This window comes from Cryptomeria japonica, chromosome 7, assembly GCF_030272615.1.
Source record: "Cryptomeria japonica chromosome 7, Sugi_1.0, whole genome shotgun sequence".
NCBI classification, from domain to species: Eukaryota; Viridiplantae; Streptophyta; class Pinopsida; order Cupressales; family Cupressaceae; genus Cryptomeria; species Cryptomeria japonica.
In genome coordinates, this window is record NC_081411.1 from 126,059,706 (window position 1) to 126,067,016 (window position 7,311).

Consider the following 7,311-nt stretch of genomic DNA (forward strand, 5'->3'; position numbering starts at 1 on the left):
AGTTATCACTATCATAGAACTTGAATAAGTTATCACTATCCATTTTAGCAGTAGCAATAACATGATTAGTTTTTGGATCAATGATATAACATATGCCCCTATAAAAGTTAATCTTATAATCTTGACAAAGTTTAGGAACTGAAATCAAATTTAATTTTAATTCAGGAACATAAAGAACATCATGTAATTTCCAATTAGGAACATTCACATCACCAATAGCTTCAACTTTGCAACTATGATTATTAGCTAATTGAACAAGAATATTAGAAGTATCGGGATGCAAAGATTCAAAACATTCTTTATGAGAGGTAACATGTTGAGATGCACCAGAATCAATAATCCACTCAAGTGGTTGAGAAACTTTATAAGTACATGTAAATGCATGATGAGATGAATTACCATTATTATTACCTTTCTTATAATGAGGTTTATGTTGTTGATTATTTTGATTATTTTGGTTCATGGGCTTTTTACCATTTTGCTTCTTAAAACAATTATTAGTAATATGTCCATCTTTCCCACAATATGTGCAATGGGGTCTTGTTTGAGAATTATTCCTTTGATTATTGTACATATTATTATGATTATTATTATGAGAATTGTTATGATAGGATTTAGAATGAGATTGGTAATTAGAAGATTTGTGATTATTATTATGATTATGATTATGATTATGATTATTATTATTGGAACTAAAATTATTATTATGATTTTGATTTTTAGACATAAAGCATGTTCACTACTTTTAAGAGTACCAAATTGAATTAATTTAGCTTCCTCTTGACGCAATAAATTACGAAAAATATCATAAGTTAATTGAGTAGCTAAGCTAGGAATAACAAGTTGAGCATGAATATTCGTAATAAATTGTTGAAATTGACGAGGAAGACATTTTTTTAGAATAAGATGAATTAAACGTAAATCAGCTAGAGTAACTCCTAAACCAGTTAATTGACTATTAATAGAATCAAACTTTAATAAGAATTCATCCATGGTTTTAAAATCTGTATACCTGAGATCTTCAAGTTGATCTTGAAGCAGAATTTTTCGGGATTCATTTGAGCTATCATAAGTTGTTTTTAAAATTTCCCAAGCTTCATACGCTTTTGTACAATTTCCAATTAGAACATACAAATCAGGAACCATTGAAATACCAATTAAACCAAGTGCTTCCTCATTTTGAGCCTTCCATCTATCTTGGTCAGTTGTAGAGGGCTCAAAGGTTTTATCAGTTGCAACATTCAAAAGATGCTTGAAACGAAAAATAAAAGAAATATGTGTTTTCCATGAATGATAATTAGAACTATTTAATTTAATTTCCGAAATTAATGTAGACATGATAGCAAAATAAAGGACAAATTATGATTAGAAATAAAAATTACCCCCTTTTATTAAAAAAATCACTTGATTAAAAAATGAAAAATTAACCTCTTTTATTAAAATAACCGAATTTCAATAATAACAACAACAACAAATAACAATTTTTTTAATAAAATATTTACCAAAAAAAAATTATATTCAAACTTTAATAACAAATTTAAATTGATTTTTTTTTTTTTTTTATTTAAACAAATTTTAAATCTTAATAACAAAATAAAACTATTTTATATTAAAAACTTTATTAAAAAAAACTTTATTCAAAAACTTTAATTTATTTTAAATTTAAAAAAACTTTATAACTAATTTTTTAACGTTATTAAACTTTTAATATATTAAAAGTTTATATACTTTAATAATTCGTGAATGTTATAAATATGAAACTTTTTACAAACTTAACTTTATTTTATTTGAAATAAAGTTTATGTTAAAGAAATGAAAAATTGATTTTAAATAAATATGTAAATGATAACAAGAAATTGAAACTTTGAAAAGTTTTAAACTGACAGTGGCTGCTGGGTGCGTAGAAGGTATGAAGGTGCAGGTTTGCCAAAAATAACAGAGATGCTTTGATAAATAGCAAGGAGTAGGTCTGCGAGATATTAGATGTATTGATAAGAGGCAGAAACGTTACACACAGAGATCAGAAAACGTCTGAAGAAAATGTTAAAATTCTGGATTTAACAAAATACAATGCACAAAATATATAGCAATATAATTGTTTTAAAATACACTTCTTTAATTAATACGATTGAAGAGAGAAATTTGAGAAAAAATAAATAAAAAATTAATTGAATAGGATTTGAATATGATTCAAAGTACAATATATACAGACAAGACATAAATTACAGTTCCAAATTGTATATTGTATATTTTAATTCAGACAGAAATATTATGAAAGGAAATACAAAACAATATTAAATATTTGTTAACAAAAATCTGCAATACAAACTACTGGAATAAAAAACCAGACAATACAAAAGATGTTAAACTCAGAATGATTTAGACAGAGCAAGCAAAAATTATAGAATATTAAACTTTTGGAATAAAAAAACCGGCAATACACAAAACTAGAGAAAATAATAGGAAGAACAGAGATAGTTATAATACAGAGATCAATATGAATTTTTTTAACAAAATCCTGCAGACACAATAAATGTTGAAACCTGCAAACAAATCAGAGATGCAATGTAATAATAAATCAGATTTGGCGGCAAGCCGACCAAACAGATTAAGGAGGTTGAGTTTGGCGGTGAACCTTCCAAACTACTCACACTAAAAAACCAGAAACTTTGGCGGCAAGCCTTCCAAAGACACAAATTTAAACCAGAAAGAAGAAACTTTGGCGGCAAGCCTTCCAAAGCCCTTTTTTTTTAATAAAAAAAAACTAGAATAGAAGATTAAACCTGTAGGCAAACTTGTTAACAAGTTTGAAAAAAAAAAAAATTAAAATCTAAAACCAAAACCTGCATAATAGAAAATATTAGAAAAAGAACTTCTTCTCCTCTCAAGAATGCCTCCAACAAGGTGAACTCCACAGAATGGTAACCTTCATCAATGTCAACTTAAAACAAGGATTAGAAACCTGCTCTGATACCATGAAAGGAAATACAAGAGCAAGGAAAGAAAAATAAAATCCAAGAAAGTTTATTGATGAAGTAAATGTTACCAAGAGAAATGCAAAAACCTTGGAGCAATCACCCAAATGTGAAGAAGGAGGCACAAGAACTTTTGAAAGGGGAAAAGCAAAGAAAAACCCCTTGTGATATTATGAATGAGGCAATGCCTAAAATGAGAGAGAGAGAGAGAGAGAGAGAGAGAGCAAGAAGCTCTTTACAATATTGTCATTAAGAAGAAATGAGAGATGAGACATCTCTTAAATAGAGATGAGGAGAGGAGTTACAAAGTAACTCCCAAATTTTATGAATGCCACCATTCATAAAATGTGTGTGCCATGTGTCCACATCCTCTTATGGAGGAAATCTAATATTCCTTAATAAAGGAAAATAAAAGAAATGACTTGTCCTCACACATGTACTAGAGGACAAATTACATGTAGGAATTCCAAAGGAATATCCTAAACTAAATACAAATAAACCTAAGCTAAGTAGAGATTAAATATTCTAACAAATGTGATACTAATGTATCTCTGTCCATGCTCCTGAGTCTATGTCATAATATGAAGCAGTCAGGTCGGTTCTCCCGCGTGATCAATGGATACTGTTGACTTTGCATCATAATTGGGGCATATTTTGTCAGTTTTAGGGTTTGCTCCTACGGGTTGCATTTCCTCATTTCATCTAAAAATCAGGGTGTTTCTAATCTATTTTGACCTATCCTATCCTTATTCCCCTTTTCGGACCCCTTTGCATGTTGTTTTTGACTAGATTAGGGTTCACAATGCACAACTGCGCCTATGTGATAAGTCATGCGCCTGTGTAACACAAACTATGCCTGTGTACCCTACACAAGCACAGAAGACCCTACACAAGCACAGAATTCACCCTACACAAGCACAGAAGTCAGTTTCTGCATCCCCTGTGGGCCCCGCAATGTCCCGCAAGCCAGTCAAATTCATAAAATTGAAAATATGGGTTTTTGAGATACATACCGCTGCTCCCGCATCGTTCCATTGTCTGTAGGTGCGTACACATTCTCCAAGGTGATCTACCATTGGAATGTTCACCATCTCTCTGCAAGTGTCCTTTTCCAGAGCAACAAATTCTCCTCTTTGGCTAGTGCAAATGAGCAATTTTCACTCTCTTTGTCTCATTTATAGCTCTTTGTCAGTGCATAGTTGGATGTGCACTCTCTCCATCTCATGTTGGTCACGGTATTTTGCACCATCAATTTCTTTTCCTTTGTGTATCCGATCTCCAATTGTCAGTCCATTCGATCCTATCATTTTTATCGATCAATTGGCCTCTTTTCTGCATGTTTCCGGCCAATTCCTCGAGGGGGCATGCATATGTTATTGTCAGTTGTCTGGGGCATTTTCATTTAATTTCTTTGAAACAACGCTTAGAATCGCATTGTCTCAAAGAGGGGCAAAATGTAGACGTCTAAAAATGGTCAACGCTTGCGGAGTCATACTTTAACATTTGCGCATTGCCTTATTTTAGGGTTTTTGCATCACATTAACATTTCTCCTATGATTCGCACTTGGTCTTTATCATTTGTGAGCATTGATTCATTCTTCTACATTCTTCATTCATCTCACTTTCGAATTTGGTCTTGTCGACAACAATCTTTAGTCATGATTTTGATCGATCTTATCCTGTCGCATCAATGTGCGTATTCATTTGTCATCATTTTGGACATCATCAATCCTAATTAGGGTTTTGTCCTCTTATCAATCTTATCATCATGTGATCGATTTGTCATTGATCGTTGTCGTTCTTGCGATCGATTTGTCATCGATCGTGGTCATTTTCAATCTTGTCATCTTGCAATCTATTTTGTCATCGATCCTTGTCCTCTTGTCAACTTTGTCATTTTGAGATCGATTTATCATCGATCATCGTCGTCTTCTCAATCATATCAATTTGGATCAATTAGTCATTGTTCCTTGTCAATTGGCGCATTTATCAATCAAATCATTTATTAGCATCGGCCTTTGTCAATCAGAATCATGATCATAATCGAATTGACATCAATTATCCTTCATCAAGACCTAATTGTCATCCTTGCATTTCTAATTCATCTTCTAGGGTTTCGTGATTTTATCATTTAACCTTGTTTGTCATTTCTCCCTCTAGGGTAAATGATTTATTTATTTATCCTAAGTCTTCTTGTCACAATTAAATGTTTATTTAATTAGCTAATTAATTCCTCCTATTTTTGTAAATTAATTAATGAATGAGATATTATTAATTAATTTAGCTAATTTTCATCAATTTCCTAATTTCCAAGTCATTATTTCCAACATAATTTTCTAATTTCTCCTAAATTCCTAAATGTCTATTTCTATTTCAAATGCTTGTCATAAATCCTTGCATAACAATTTGTCATAAATTGTCATAAATTGTCATAAATCCTTGCATAGCAATTTGTCATACACATGTCATAATTTTGCTATTCTTGATTTGAATTTCCATTCGAATCAAAGTCATGCTAATCTTGTCTTTTCTCTGATTTATCTATAAATTGGATGAATTTCTTCAATCAAGACCCCCTAATCACTTTGTCGAACTAATCACTTTGTCGAATCAATCACGCTTCGAGTATTCTTGCGCTACTATCTTGTCTCCTTGCTTTCATCTCATGTGTATGCACTTGTAGGTGAGATCCACAAACAAAGAGCTATTTGAAGAAGAAAGAAGGACAATGGAGCCACATGAAGGAGATATTCAGATCTGCATTTGGTTTGCTTAGCTTTTAATCTTGAATGTCTTATTTTCATGTCTTTATTGAGGGTGTTTAGGATTGATCATTGAATTTGAGCTTTGTGATTGAGCTAGATTAGTATTGATTTGCTTGTGATGATTTCCGAATTCCTAGCTACAGGTTAATACAATTTCCTTTCTTATCTGCTCTGGTTTTCATCTTTTGTGCTATTATCTGCAGTTTTGCTTTTTTAATTTTCTAGCTAGATCTTGTGCAGATCTGCACTTTGTTTGCAGGTTTGGAAAATTCTACACTTCCATCTCGATCATTTCAGCTTGACTATCGGTAGGAAGAGTGAAAACTAGCAAAAACTAGCGAAATCTTGCAGTATCAGGCACATAAAAGAAATCAATTTGTCACTTATTTGTCTTTTGTCATCTCAATATTATTTCTATTTATTTTTCTCATGCTCATTTATTAGACAAAACCTTCCTTTATAAGAAGCTTTTGCCATTATTGACTTCAAGAAAGTAATTGTTTAGGCTTGTGATAATTACTAGTCTACCTCTTGTGGATTACAATGCGTTCATAGCTCAAATACATGTCTACACTAATGAAACTTGGATGTACATAAATTCTGACATTAGTTGCAGATCCTCCCATTTAAAAAAAAAACATGCAACAAGGCTCAAATCAGTGGCATACATAAATGAAACTTTTGAGGACCAAAGAAATGGATTTTGAGTTAGATTATTCTGGGTATGTGGAGAAAGTTGTCTAATTTCTCTAATTAAAAATTAACTTATTTTGAGATCATGGCTTAATACCAACCAAAATAAGTGAGATTAAGTTTCTTGCACTTTGGGGATCAAATGTTTGAAGGTGGGTTAGAAACTCAAAACGCGTCTTTTAAAATTTTAGACCAATTTTATTTCCCAGTAGGGGCTTATAGCTTCTACTCTGAGATGCCCTAATTATCATGTGGACATGGGTGAGCTAATCTGCAAATACTCACCATTTGAAGTCAAGAACTCATGAAGCATAAGAACGTGCACTTTTAGGAAAAGCTATCCACCATTCTCTGATTATACTTTGAGGGGCCACGAGATTTTTGGGATCTGAACATTTCATTTTCAAGCAATTAACTTGGCCTCTTTCAAGATTTACAGGTTTAAAAAAGTCCATGAAAGGATTTTTTTCATTAGGGGGGGGGGGATTGCATAATCATAAACACGGCATGGACATTCTTGGTGCAATTCCTAAGAAGCTCAAAAGGTGAATGATCCAGGTGGATTTTCACTGAAAAGATTAAACACTTCCCACATCTTTCTCTTGACTAGTCTGGCTCCAAGGATCTCGGGATACAAAGTGGCAAGTTTAGTATTTGTTAAGTGTGAGCCATGGAAATAGGGGCTTAGGTTTATCCGAGTCCACACACACCCACCAATTTATATTATTTTAAAACCAAACAAACAAAACCCAATCATATCATATTTATAGCCCCAACTAATAATGTAAGGCACGGGCATTATGGGGATATAAAGATTATATTGTGAGCCCGGATTTATAAGGGCCATTATTTTTAAAGGGGCAGGTTTATTTTAGAAG